We start from the raw sequence: 13,695 nt of genomic DNA, 5'->3' as shown, positions 1-13,695 counted from the left end.
GTGTTTCATTGAAAAGTTTCATTGAAAAGTGGTATATAAGTAACAGTATTCTGGCCATTTCTCAAGATCAGGATCAGTATCCAATATTTTCGGATAAGAGGCTGGACCAGGCTGCTGACAACATGATGTAGTCTTGCAAAGCAATGCTTGCTTAAGGCCATCTGTAATTATGGCAAAATAAAGAGATCAGGGCTTTAAATTTTCCAGTGTTGTCCTGGAGAACTGGGCCCTGGTGCCATCTTGTGTTGATACTGCATTCTGTCTTCTAGGAAGGAGGAAATGACATATCTACAAAATGCTTCATGCAACTGTATATCAAACAGCTTCATATGTGATTCCCTCAGTGCTGAGGGAGTCCCCAGATTGACATCCCATACAAGTTCTTGCTGTACTAAAGGCTGAATGAGTGAAGAGCCCTTTGTACTCCAGCAAGCAGCTCTAGGAGATTGAATCATGTCTCCACAAAGAGATTAAACCAGTCTCCTCTCTCTCTGCATTTCGGTAGATGGCGAAGACCTTCCTATTCCAAAAGGAAGGTTTTTAAAAATTAAAATTTTTTAATTTTGCTGCATAAGATGGATGTCTCTCCTACAATCTTTTCTAGATTGCAGCTAGTCATTTCTAATGCATTGATATACTTTTTAAAAACTGCTTGTATTGTTTGTTTTAGCCTTCTACATGTATTGTAAGCTGTTTTGGTACTTTTTAAAATAGAGAGCAAATGACTCAAACAGAGGGGAGAGGAGAGCTGGTCTTGTGGTAGCAAGCATGACTTGTACCCTTAGCTAAGCAGGGTCTACCTGCATATGAATGGGAGACTTGATGTGTGAGCATTGTAAGCGTGAGCACTCCATCCCATAGGGGATGGAGCTGCTCTGGGAAGAGCAGAAGGTTCCAAGTTCCCTCCCTGACTTCTTCAAGATAGGGCTGAGAGAGATTCCTGCCTGCAACCTTGGAGAAGCCACTGCCAGTCTGTGTAGACAACACTGAGCTAGATAGACCAATGCTCTGACTCAGTATATGGCAGCTTTCTATGTTCCTATGTTCCTACAGACAAATAAATACAGATAAATAACTTGCTCAAATGTTTCAGTGCTCATTGTGGGATAGCCATTGGCCAAACTGGCCATATGAAATGTTTTGGTCAGGCCCATCCCTAGGATTAGGGGCACTCTGGAAGGAGTTGTTGCCACCGGCTCCCCTTCCAGTTTTGTCCCATCTTCCTCAAGATCCATGTCACATTTCCTTCCATCTGTTATCTTTCCTTCCCACTCCCACCTGAATGCACCAATTCTTCTCCCATCTGACCAGGGGCGTAGCTAGGGGAGAGGGGGCCCATGTTCACTCCTCTCCCTGGCAGCCCCTTGAATAATGAAGAAAATAGGGAGTGATGGAGCTGGGGGCCCCAAGTTCTTTGAGCCCATCGGCTCAATTATAGCTATACCCCTGCATCTGACTGCTTTGCCTTTCTTCCTGCAACCCATCAACACAGCCTAGTAGCCACCTTCTTCTCCTTCAGCTTGGCTGTGCTCCAGCTGTGTTGCTTTTCAAGACCTCTCCCATGAAACCATGTGGGTTTGCCCTCATTCATTCTCCAGACATATCACTGCCTCTGCCTTCATCCCACACGTCCAATGGCACTGCCTTGGGGCTGCCTCCCCTTCCTCCTTCTTGATCACATACACTGCATGAACCCCATTTTGAAAAACTATTTTGTCCTCATTGGTCATGACAAACAACTTAAACATTATTCATTTATTTAACAATTGATCTAAACTTATTTTAAAACTATTTATGAAAGGCTTATACTAGACAGAATATTACATTTTTAACATGTAATACATTTCTGAAAGAAAATAAAAGATAAAAAAGGAAGTGTGCAAGTACAACTCATTAGAAAGAAGACTGGATTTTCAGTAATTCCACAGAAGCCCAGTGCTCTGTCAACAGGGATATTATATTGGAAGCTTCTCTTGAGCGCAATTATTTTGTACCAGCCAAAGGGGAAATATATTTGTTTTTCAAAAGTGTTAAGTATTTATTCTAATTTTAGTTAATTCTTTCCCTTCATTTCTATTATTTACTCATTGGTTTAATTAATTGAATATTAACATTATTAATAATGTAAAATCTCAATGTGATTGATAGAAACATGTGTGTGTAGGTACGTGTCTGTGTACACATTTTATATTATTTGACTGATCTTGTCTTATGTGTGGAAGATGCATCTTTTGCAGGAAACAATCTATATTGACCTCAGTATTGTATGTACTACTACTATACAATTTAGAATAAAATTTTAAAAACTACTGATTTATAAATTCAGGGTCTGTGTGGACATTGCCTTGAGTATCATGAATGGAAGATATAATATTATGCTGTTTAATCTGCTTCAATCTAGAAGTCAAAGTTTTGTTAGATTCCCCCTCCCCTCCGCTTTCCCCATATCTTTGCCTAGTACAATTCAATGAAAAATCCAGTTTCTAAAGAGTATAACTTTTATTTTGCTATAAGTAAGGTTCTGGATGTTTCATTAAGACATACCGGTTTTGAACTAAACAGTCTTAGTTTGTATTATTTAGGAGCATAATCTAAAACCTTTGTTCAGGCAGCCCAAATGCACCATCTGCATTTAAGCATTATCTGGTCAGGGACACTGAAAATTAATGGAATTGTTTGGGACTCTCTCTCTTACATCCTGCACATGTAACCATGCAAAACAAGGTCATTTACTTAAAGTCTAATGTCCTTATCAAAGGAAAACACAGCAAGAGCTCCATCCTCACAAGTGGTCATATTCCTGGATGCAAAAGGGGGTTTTGCATGGAGGGGAGAGGAGAAAAAAATCATCTCTCCCTCTCTGCACACTGCATTGCAAGGCAAGCCTCATGCACAGTTAGCTTCCTGGCTACTTGTGAGGATAGAGCTCTTGCTCCGCCCTTCTAAGCCTGTGTAGCATGTTAGCCAGTGTTACCTACAACAGGTGCTTCATTCATTTGGATGTCAGCCAGTGTGTTTAATAAGAGGGCTGTGGATTCCATTTAAAGAGATGGTTAGTGTTGACCATAAAGTGTTTTTATTAAATTCAGGTTTTCTTTTAAAAGAGGCACATTTTAACTGCATTAAAAAAAAAAAATCAAGTCCTTTTTAATGTTGTAAGAAAAAGCATCTATTTTTTATAAGCTGTGTATATTACAGCTCATGCCTGATATCTTTTATCTGAATCAAGACTGCACAAGCAACCTTGCTTTTAACTTCAGTGTTATATTCCTTGAGGGCCCGCTGTGCAATGTTACAGGACAACAGCATTTCCTATAGAAGTGTGGTGACATCTTCTTTCATGTTGGCATATGCATCTGATGAGGTGATGAATGCACATACAGGGTGTGATGCTGAGATGCTCAGAACAGTTTGCATTGTGCAAATTCTTTTATCACACTGCTGTGTTTTAGTCTTTGTAATAAGCTGCTCAGTTTTGCCAGCGTAATAGCAAGCAGCAGCCAAGGGCAAAAGGATGAAGAACTCTGCCAAGTGTTAACCGTGACTCACAAGCCCAGACTTTTAGACGTACCGGTGTTGTGCCGAGAACTAGGATTCATCAAGAGTTCTCAACACAGACTCAGGCGCTGACTGTGAGTTTAAAAAGGAGCGTGGACGAGAGCTTGGGCTTAACCTATAGAGGGACCTGAGGAATGATGTGATGTAGCATCCAGTGTGGTGAAATAGGGAGCCAAAGCAAAAAGGCTAAAAGAGATCAGGCCTAATGAGCCTTCCAAGAGAAAGAGAAGACAAAGATCCTCCAAATGCTAGAGTGGCTGAGCAAAGCAGGGCTAAAGTGGATCAGCCTCTGTGCCCCCAGCCTGATCCAGAGGTCACAGACCATCCAATTGCTATCTATGACAGAAAGAAAGAGAGACGTTCACAAGGTCATGTTCTCGAAGGTCTCGTGTTGATATCTGGCATCATAAAAGGAGACAAAAAGAACAATAAATAGTCAACACCTCGACATTCCTGAAATCGAAGGCCATATGTCTCTTCGTTTAAATGCAGACTGTTTGAAGTGACCATGCATCATGCTACACAACAGGGTTGCACAACTTTGGCCCGCCCTCCCCAGCTACAATGACTGCAGGGAGTACAGTGGCTGTACAGGGATGATGGGAGTGGTAGTCCAACAGCCACTGGAGGGCCAAAGTTGTATACACAATCCAAGCTTTCTTAGAATTCAGAAGAATTGACAGTGCCAACCAGGTGTGTTTACAGATATTTCTGAGGAAGAACATTCTCCATAATGCTGCCATGGTACTAGCTTCAATCCAGATGGGGTGGCTTGGTAACTATACAAACACAACAGGAACAGCCAGAACCTCACACTTCATTCAACATTTGAAGGGGGAGTTGCTGTAAGTGTGTTCCCAGGTGATTCTGTGAGCAGCAACTTGAATGGATCTAAGTTGCTGTTCACGGGATCCTTGGCTTATGGCATATCCCCCCTTCAGACAAATGGTGCCATTAGTATGTGCGGCTGCCGGGAGGAGGTGAGTGACAGCAGCAAGGTGGGAATTCCTCCCCACTTTTGCAGTAGTAAGCGTGAGCACCCGTGGCCCTCATAACATCTGAAGAGGGTTTATATATCAACTATTAGTAGTGAAATTGACTGACCTGGGTCCAAACAATCTTCTGAAAGGAGAGCAAAAAGGAAGAAGTTTAGGGGCTGATCAGCTGTCACATGGAAACTCTGTTAAAGCTGGGCTGCATGTGATGTGTCTGAGCCTTGGGCGTGTATGATACCTTCTTCTATTCCCACGTGAGGATTCACTTCCTATGTAGGTTCAAATAAATCAAGATTAGTCATGACATGCAAATCACAAATCTCAGTTTATTCCAGCCTTTTTCAAATATGTTGAAGTCCAAACCCAAGGTTTACAGTAAGTTACAGAACTTAGCATATATATTTATATTTTATGCCACATGTTATGTCTGTTTTAAAAGTTGGGGCAGCTATTTAGAAAGCTTCTGTTTTAAGTCTTGGATGCAGTTGGTTTATAATGGGTGCAGGCTTGTCTGGAGATGGGGAAATGGAGGGCAAATCCACTGATTATAGGGCGGCTAATCTGGTAGTGGTGGTGCAGGGGGAATAGAAGAAGTAACATTGGCAAGTCAGCAGGCTGATGCAGGGGAAGGGAGATCAGAAATCTAATAGCTTTCCCCTCTTCTGGCTGTTCGGCCAGCTCTTTGACCTTGGGGAGCAGTGCCACCCATCCACAGAGCCTCACCTTGCTCCTTTGTAATGCCAGGTTGGTCCAGAATGAATCAGAAATCATCCTTGATTTGATTAGGGATGAAGAGGCTGAACTGGTAAGTATCACAGAGACTTGGCTGGAGGAGGCTGGTGGCCCAGTTTGAACCCAGCTTCTCCCTTCAGGGTACTTTGTTGAGAAGCAGGTGAGAGGACGTGGGCAGGGAGATGGAGAGGCTGTGGTTTATAAGAACAACATCTCCCTTACCAGGATCCCTGTCAAAGTGTCTGACCATATCAAATTTGTGCGTACCTAATTTTGGTGACCAGGGATAGACTGGGACTTCCGTTGGTGTACCAATCACCTGCTGCCCAACAGAGTCCCTAACTGAGCTGACGGGCTTAGCCCCAGGCATGGCGTTGGAGTCTCCCAGGCTTGTGGTTGTGGGGGACTTCAATATTCATTTCAGGACCAATTTGTCCAGGGCGGCTCAGGAGTTCATAGTGGCCATGACAGCTATGGACCTATCCCAAGTGGTCTTGGGACCAACACATTGTTGGTCACATGCTTGCTCTGGTTTTTTTACTCTGATCAGAATGCTGTTCCATGGGTGGGGACTCCTGTGATTTCCCCATTGTCATAGATGAACAACTATTTGGTTAAGGTTGGACTCACAACCACATCCCACCTCTACAGGGTTGAGGGGCCTATTAGAATGGTCTGCCCAAGAAGGTTATTGGATCCAATCAGATTCCAAGAAGCCTTGGAAGGATTTAGTGTTGGCTCTGCTGGTGGTCCTATTGATGCCCTGGTGGAGAATTGGAACAGCAAACTCACCAGGGCAGTAGACATGATTGCTCCTAAGCATCCTCTCTGACCTGCTTCAAAACTAATCCCTTGGTATAACGAAGAATTATGGGGGCTGAAGTGGCAAGGTAGATGACTGGAATGCAAGTGGAGAAAGACTTGACTCTAAAGACTTGACAGCATAGAGCACATTTGAAGATCTATGCTCAGATGATATGTGTGGCAAAGAAGCAATTCTTTTCTGCCCATATTGCATCCAGAATTTATCCCTGCTAACTGGGCAAAGAGGCACCTTTTACCTTGGTGATTCTCTTTATTTAGCAGGGGGAGAGTAACTGGCCCTATACACTCCCAGCACAATACTTCCAGTGACTGTTGCTGGTGTCTATCTTGTGTTTCTTTTATATTGTGAGCCCTTTGGGGACAGGGATCCATCTTATATATTTATTATTTATCTGTGTAAACCGCCCTGAGCCATTTTTGGAAGAGCGGTATAGAAATCAAATTATTATTATTATTATTATTATTATTATTATTATTATTATTATTATGTCTGGATAAAACAAACCAATCAAAAACACCTGTCTGACTGTGTAAACAAGAAATAATAATAATAATCCTTGCATCCAGCGGAGTTGTTCAGGGTTGTGGGAGGACTAGTACATGCCCCTCCTCCCTTGAATCAGAATTTAAACACATCAGTTTCCCGCTGTGATGTTTTTAATGAATTCTTTGTTGGTAAAATATCTTGTATTTGGGCCAATGTCTGATGTCTGCAATGTCTGATGCGGAGATGTCCAGCAACTCATCTTATGTGCTTAGGATGGATCAGTTTCAGTTTGTGACTCCTGAGGATATGGACAAGTTGCTTGGAACGGTGAAGCCTTCCACCTGTTCTCTTGACCCTTGTCCAACATGGTTTATATCTGGCAAGGGTGGTGTTTTAGAAGGCCTGGTAGATATTATAAATGCTTCTCTGAGGGAGGGCCGGATGCCTCCTTGTCTTAAGGAGGCAATCATTAGACCTCTTTTGAAGAAGCCTGCATTGGATCCCTCAGAGTAAAGCAACTACAGGCCTGTCTCCAACCTTCTATGGCTGGGCAAGGTAATTGAGAGGGTGATAGCCTTCCAGCTCCAGACAGTCTTTGAGGAAACTGATTATCTAGACACATTCAAACTGGCTTTCAGGAGGACTATGAGGTGGAGACAGCCTTGGTCGGCTTGATGGATGATCTCCAATTAGGAATTGACAGAGGAAGTGTGACTCTGTTGGTTCTTTGGGACCTCTCTATGGCTTCCAATAGTATCAACCATCAACCATAGTATCAACCATAGCATCCTTCTGGAGCATCTGAAGGGGTTGGGAGTGGGAGGCAGTGCTTTGCGGTGTTTCTGCTCCTACCTCTTAGGCAGATTCCAGATGGTGTCCCTTGGAGACTGTTACTCTTCAAAATCTGAACTTTTGTATGCTGTCCCTCTGGGCTCCATACTGTCTCCAATGCTGTTTAACATCTACATGAAACTGCTGGGAGAGAACATTTAATGCAGGGTAGTATCAGTATGCTGATGACACCAAACACTATTTATCCATGTCAATATCAGGCCATGAGGTATAAAATTTTGCCCTGCTTTTAATTCTGGTTTGTTTATTGTTTCATGAGATTTTATTGTTGTGATAATTTGATTTGTTGTACATCACCCTGTGGTTTTTTAATTTTTAATGAAGCACAGTTTAAAAATACAGTTGACCCAGTAAGCATTGTGGCTGAGTTGGGATTTTCACTTGAGTCTCTCTGGACTTGAGCCAATGCTCTAACTCTACTGCAGTGGCCAACATATTGCGCAGTGTTCCATGGGCATTTCCAATACTACAGGAGCTGCTGTGTGCTCATAACACTACATTAAAGAATGCCCTTGCACAATCAACAGAAATTGAGTGACGTGATTGTTCAATGGCGCTCAGCTATTATTTTCCATAGCCGGACCATTGTGCAACTATGTTCATGCAATTTCCAGCAATTGCACAACACTCGTGCCACTGTATGAATGGAGTGTTACAAGCAAACAGCAACTCCCATGGTGCTGGAAGTGACTGTGGAACACCGTGCAATATGTCAGCCACTGATTCTGAGATCTTTTCTTCTTTAAGAACAGGAGCCAGGCAGTTTCTTCTGGCCTTCACAGTGTTAAGGAAACCCATCCCAGCTGCATTTGGTGTAGATCAGAACCTCCAGAGCTGAGAGACGCAGAAGTAAACAGGGGAGACCCTTGGAAGTCTAGCTATGAATGCCAATGAAGAAATGTCCAATGCCAACATACAACTGCTACCAAAACCAAATTCATTCTGAAGGCATGTGAGAGGTTTTTCACACCCATCTATGATATTATTAAAGCCCCCTTCACCTTTGTGTCTATTAAGCAAAGCTGAGTCCAAGCCTGTATTTTGAAAGCCTCTCTGTCTCTTCGTGATGTAAGCAGAAGACACTGTCTGTTTGTGGCAGGTTACAATATTTAGACACCTCGGCACCTCTGGCTTGGTGGACTTATTTTTGATAAGTGGCACTTAAAAGTGTTAGTATGAAGCATAAGTAGCTAATGCAAATATGTTACCGACCCCTACCAGAGTCAGCAATTATGCAAATATCCCAAGCCTTCATCTTTTATAATTAGATGTAGCTAGCTTATGGAGAACTCTAATTTTCTAGCTCACTCCTTATCGAAATGTTCCACCAAAAAGGAGGGTGGGGGTGGGAATATGTTTGAAATCAGATAAATGATGTATTCTCTAAAGGGGCTTAAGGGATGGTCTGTATTTAAAAAGAATAAAGCTCGCAGGCTTTTAGCAATTATTTTCTTGTTTGTCATGCATGAGAGATGTATGAAAAGCATGGAGACACCGAGAATAAGATTGTAATCAAGTGTCCTGGCAAATTCATTCTAAGTGTATGAAATGCTAATTAATATTTCCCCCCATAAATCCCCCAAGGTATGTTTTGTTAGCCTGGCAAAGAAGGGAGGAGGAAGCATGGATGGTTATGTAAGTACAAAGCAAAAGACACCATGAGAATCTCCTCTTGAACAATATTTATTCTTATATTCTTATTGGCTGACATGATGAGGAAAATTGCTCAAAGTTTTCCATTGAAATTAAAAGGATAAGTTAGGCCTTACTTGTCATAATTGCAGTGGGACTACTTTGAGTAATTTTTCTTGTTTCAGCCGATAAGAATGGACACACACACACACACACACACACACACAGAGTGAGATAGAGACAGAGATAGAGATAGAGACTGCTTTTCCAAAAAGAAGTTTCTAAAATTTATATAGCAAAACAAAGTAGAAAATGGTTGACTCATAATCTAAAAAGAGAGACACCAGCAGCAGCCACTGGGAGAGACATTAAACTCTAGAATAGAGACAGTTGCTCGGAGAGCCACCACTTTAAAATATACTTCTTTACCAAGTTTGCAGGGGTTCTTACTCCCATGAGCCTATTTCAGTGTGCTAAACATAGTAAGGCTGTGCACACAAGCAGACAAACCCAGCCTAGGGCAGCCCAGCCTGGGTTTGGCTGCCTGTGTGCACCACCAGATTTGATCCAAATCCTGGCGCTGCCATCACAAGTAGCCCAACTTTTAACCCCAGCCTTTAGCCAGGGTTCAGGGTGCCAGGGTGGTGTGTATGCTTGGGCAGCAGGCAGCCCAAGCATACACAGAATCAGGTGCCTAGAGTGCCAAACTCCTGAGGGGATCCCCCAACGCACCATGCTCAGCACACAGTTCATTGTGGGATTCATGGAGGCCGGGAAAATGGTTCCTGGCCTCCAGTGAGCCATGCTGCACGGAGCAGCACAGATCGTGTGGCCACTTTGGATTGTCTTTGGATTGTCGGGGGGGGGGGAGGAGGAACTCTGCCTGCCCCTCTGCCCAGTCCTGAGAACTGCTGTTTCATTATTATGGGTTAGCACAGATTGTGGAATGGGACAGATATAAAACTTCTGGACGCATAAAACAAAAGAATACAAGAGAAGCTTTTGTGTGGCTTAACAAAAAGTTATTGAGGCTATTCCCATGATCAGGCAAAATCGGGCTAGGGGAGCCTAGCCCGATTTCGCCTGACCATGAGAGCCACCGGGCTCGCAGGTGAGCCCGGTGGGCTCCAGGAGGAGCCCACCAAACTACCAAACTACCCCTCCCCTTAAACCAAGTTGCGAGCACTCCGCAAACCCGTTTTTTCTGCTCATGAGTTGCTGTGGCGCGGCTCCGCACTGCGGCTACTTACCACAGCTACTCATGAGGAGACCCTTGACCGGAAGGCTGAAAAGCAGCCTCCTGGCTCAGGGGTCTCTCCAGCATGCCCTGCACACTTGCGCAGAGCATGCTGGAGCTTCTGGGGGCTGCACGGCCCCCGATCCCCCCCCCAGCCCCCACCGGCTCTGTAACGGAGCTGGCATTCATGTGGGCGGCTGATCCGGCTGCCTAGGGCTGCCGCCCTGCTAACCCCCTCATGGCTCTTCTCACTAATCCTCATTATGTACTCTAGTACCATATCATTACATAAAAGAAGTATCCTTATTTTTCAATATTAAATTGAAGGAGAATGATTTATATGCAAGAAAGTGGCTGCAATCTAGACCCCTCTCCTTGCTCCACTTGCTGCAGTTAGAGTATATCTCATGCATGTTAGAACCCACAAATCAGTATTTTCCCCCTTGTACTACCTAAATATATTCCAAGTTTCAAAATGTTACCATCCAGTGGCTGACAACCAGATCAATGTTGTGATGATATGCCAGCATTTTCTGTAATACAGTAGGGAAAGGGAGATTTTCAGTGATCTTCCCTTTCCTCTGCAGCTGCATGTGCCTTCTGAAATTATGCTGCTAAGGGTCACGCAGACCTCAGGGACTAGGATTATGCATGGAACCATTCTGGGTAGTTCCGTTCAAATTTGAACTGAATTTGTACCAAACTGCCAGTCTGGGAACTGGTTCGATAGAACCGGCCAGTCTATCATGATAATGGGAGCACTAGTGGGGCCTAGAGGAGCTGCCACCCCCCTGCTGCTGCAAAGGAACTGCTGCTACCACTGCAGTTAAGGTGCCCTCTCACCCGCCCCCCTCTAGGAATGTGCAAACTGGCCCAGGGGTCTGGTGGTCTGGCAGTTTGGGGGGGTTGTCAAACCGAACCCTCCACGAACATTCCCCTGCCCCCCCCCCCGCCGGCCTCTAAAATCACCGCCGTGGCCCGCCAGAGTGTAATTTTTTGGCCAGTTTGGGCCTCCATAAACTGTCGTGGTGAGGCCACCACACGTGCACAATTGGCTCTGTGAGGCCTGGCATGTCCCAGAGACCATTTGTGCATGCACGGTGGCCATTTTTTCCCGGCGGCCCTTAATTAATTTATTTTTTTAAGGCCACTGCTCATGCGCAAATGGTCTCTGGGAGGCCCTGGGCCATGCCAGGCCTTGCAGAGGCCATTTGTACATGTGCAGCAGCCTCCAAAATGGTCATCACAACAATTTATGGAGGCCCAAACAGGCCAAAAAATAACACTCCAGCAGGCCGTGGCAGTGATTTCCGAGGCCAGCACAGGGCAGGGGAATGTTTGTGGACCCCCCGTGGCCTAGGAAGCCCCCCAAAGCATAGGAAGCCCCCCAAAATGGCAAAAGGTAATAACATTTATTTTAAATTTTAAAAAATTCATGAACACCCCCCCCGGACCGGACTGGGGGTGGGGTTCAAAGGGTGCTGGACCAAACTGGCCCAGTCAGGTTTGAGTCTGGTCCAGACTCAAACTGAACCTGGCCAGCCGGTTCCGTGTACACCCCTACCCCGTCTACCCTTTCAATCCCCTTTTGGTTGTTAGGGATTCCGCTTTGTTTGTAAAGGGGAATCCCTACCGATTTCCTCTTTACAAGAATCCTGAACCAGTTGAACTGGTTCTTTTGGGGGGCAAACCAGTTCTTTTTAGGGACTGGCATGGCTTGAGATTGAACCAGTTGGATTGAAGTGGTTTGAATAGAACCAGCCCAAACTTACCTCAGGTTGGCCCCTTGTGACATCTGACATCTGAATAGTCGGAGTCACAGTTCAAGGACTAAACCACAGCTCCAATTCTTACCCCTAGACTCCAGATGAACCCTCAGTTTTAAGTTACCTACCGGGTCTGGAGGCTGGAATAGATCATCTGGTTTGAGCAACTCGCCCAAACTGGAGTTAAGGGAGGAAGCTCCTCCTGTTGCTTAAATTTCATTGGCTTTCGCAGCTATCCTTCTTGGGATCCAGAAAGCCCACACAACCAGTTTCCACCCCTTTCCAAGCGCAGTGAGCGCAGCTCTGGCTTGTCTGGGAACACGTCATGGGATGGAAAAGAGAACCGCAGGTGCATTGAACCCATGGTTCATAACTAGGTCCAAATGGGCCCTGAGAGAGTGACTGCCCAAGGCCACCTAGTGAGCTTCAGGGCAGGGGGGAGATCTGAACACCCGCCTGCCTAGTCTTGGTCCAACATTGGGATCATAACAGACCTCTCTTTCTTTGAAGCTTGTCTGCTTTAAAATCAGATTAACAGAGGAGCTTTTCTTCACCTTTCAGTTGAATAGTTCTTCAATTCTGCAGGCACATTAAAATGAGCCATTTACCACACTTTTATCCTATTTTACTTTTTCCAAGGAGTTTATGGCCTCCCCACCATTTTAGCCTAAAGTAGGCTGGGCTGTGAGAGAATCATGGGCACATGGGCACCCAGTGAGATTCAGGTCTGCGTTAGGGATTTGAACCCAGGTCTCCTTGTCCTGTATGGCCCTTAAACCACAGCAGCATGCTGGCTTTCAAGCAGCATGAGAGCCAACAAGTAAATCAGTATGTAAAATTAAAATATGTAAATAAGCAGGCCTTTTTGTGTGTGGCTAGATTTCTAGTGATGGGGCAATGCAACCAATGCTGTATCTGACCATCTTTATAATTATCCTTTCCCACCACACAATGGTTCTCTGTGGTCAATTAATTAATGTTTGTGAAGCTTATTGTGGCTCTTGGATGAAAGGAGTTACAGCCTGTAAAGTAATTGTATTACGCTGATGATGACTGATGCTGTGTGATAGCACGGAGCTGCTAACCCACTGCAAGTGCCAAGGAAGGTTAAAGTTCAGGACTGGTTTGTGTATCAGATTAATTTGCCATTAAAAAGTTGATTTCAACTGGGAAAATGAAAAAAGGAAGGAAATGGCTCCCTTCTAGATACAGCATGCCAATATAGTCTTTCTTTCTTTCTTTCTTTCTTTCTTTCTTTCTTTCTTTCTTTCTTTCTTTCTTTCTGCTTTAGCACCATGCAACAGCACCATGCAAGTTGGTTGCCTCAACAGTTCAGGAGAAATGGAGTCCAACCAAAGTGAAAGGCTACCATTCAACACAAAGCTAAGGACATTTAAGCCCCTTCTTTTCACTCAGTTTAAGTGCCCCATTCTGTGCTGGATTCTGTCCATTTGCAGTTCCAGTGATGTTGATGGGAGAGTTTTAAACACCTGCTCAGGTCTCCCATTGCAATCAGTGGGGTTAAAGTGACTGGATCATGCCCTAACTTTGTGCAAAATGGATTTTTGTGATCATGTTCTGGTTGTTAGTCAGAAAATGCCATTGGGAATT

The 13,695-nt window shown here is 44.3% G+C and overlaps 1 long non-coding RNA gene across 1 annotated transcript; it reads right to left on the bottom strand.

The window, feature by feature from the left end:
* Positions 1–1,808: 1,808 nt before the first annotated feature.
* On the bottom strand, positions 1,809–12,314 carry LOC128340315 (uncharacterized). The gene is made up of 4 exons (XR_008313589.1): positions 12,213–12,314; positions 7,450–7,572; positions 4,663–4,822; positions 1,809–3,956 (listed from the first exon to the last, which is right to left on the bottom strand). It is a non-coding gene; the product is annotated as an uncharacterized LOC128340315 (long non-coding RNA).
* Between the last annotated feature and the right edge of the window lie 1,381 nt (positions 12,315–13,695).

Source organism: Hemicordylus capensis, chromosome 1, assembly GCF_027244095.1.
Source record: "Hemicordylus capensis ecotype Gifberg chromosome 1, rHemCap1.1.pri, whole genome shotgun sequence".
Lineage (NCBI taxonomy): Eukaryota > Metazoa > Chordata > Lepidosauria > Squamata > Cordylidae > Hemicordylus > Hemicordylus capensis.
The sequence above is the reverse complement of the archived record's forward strand: the minus strand, read 5'-3'. Positions and strand labels throughout refer to the sequence as shown.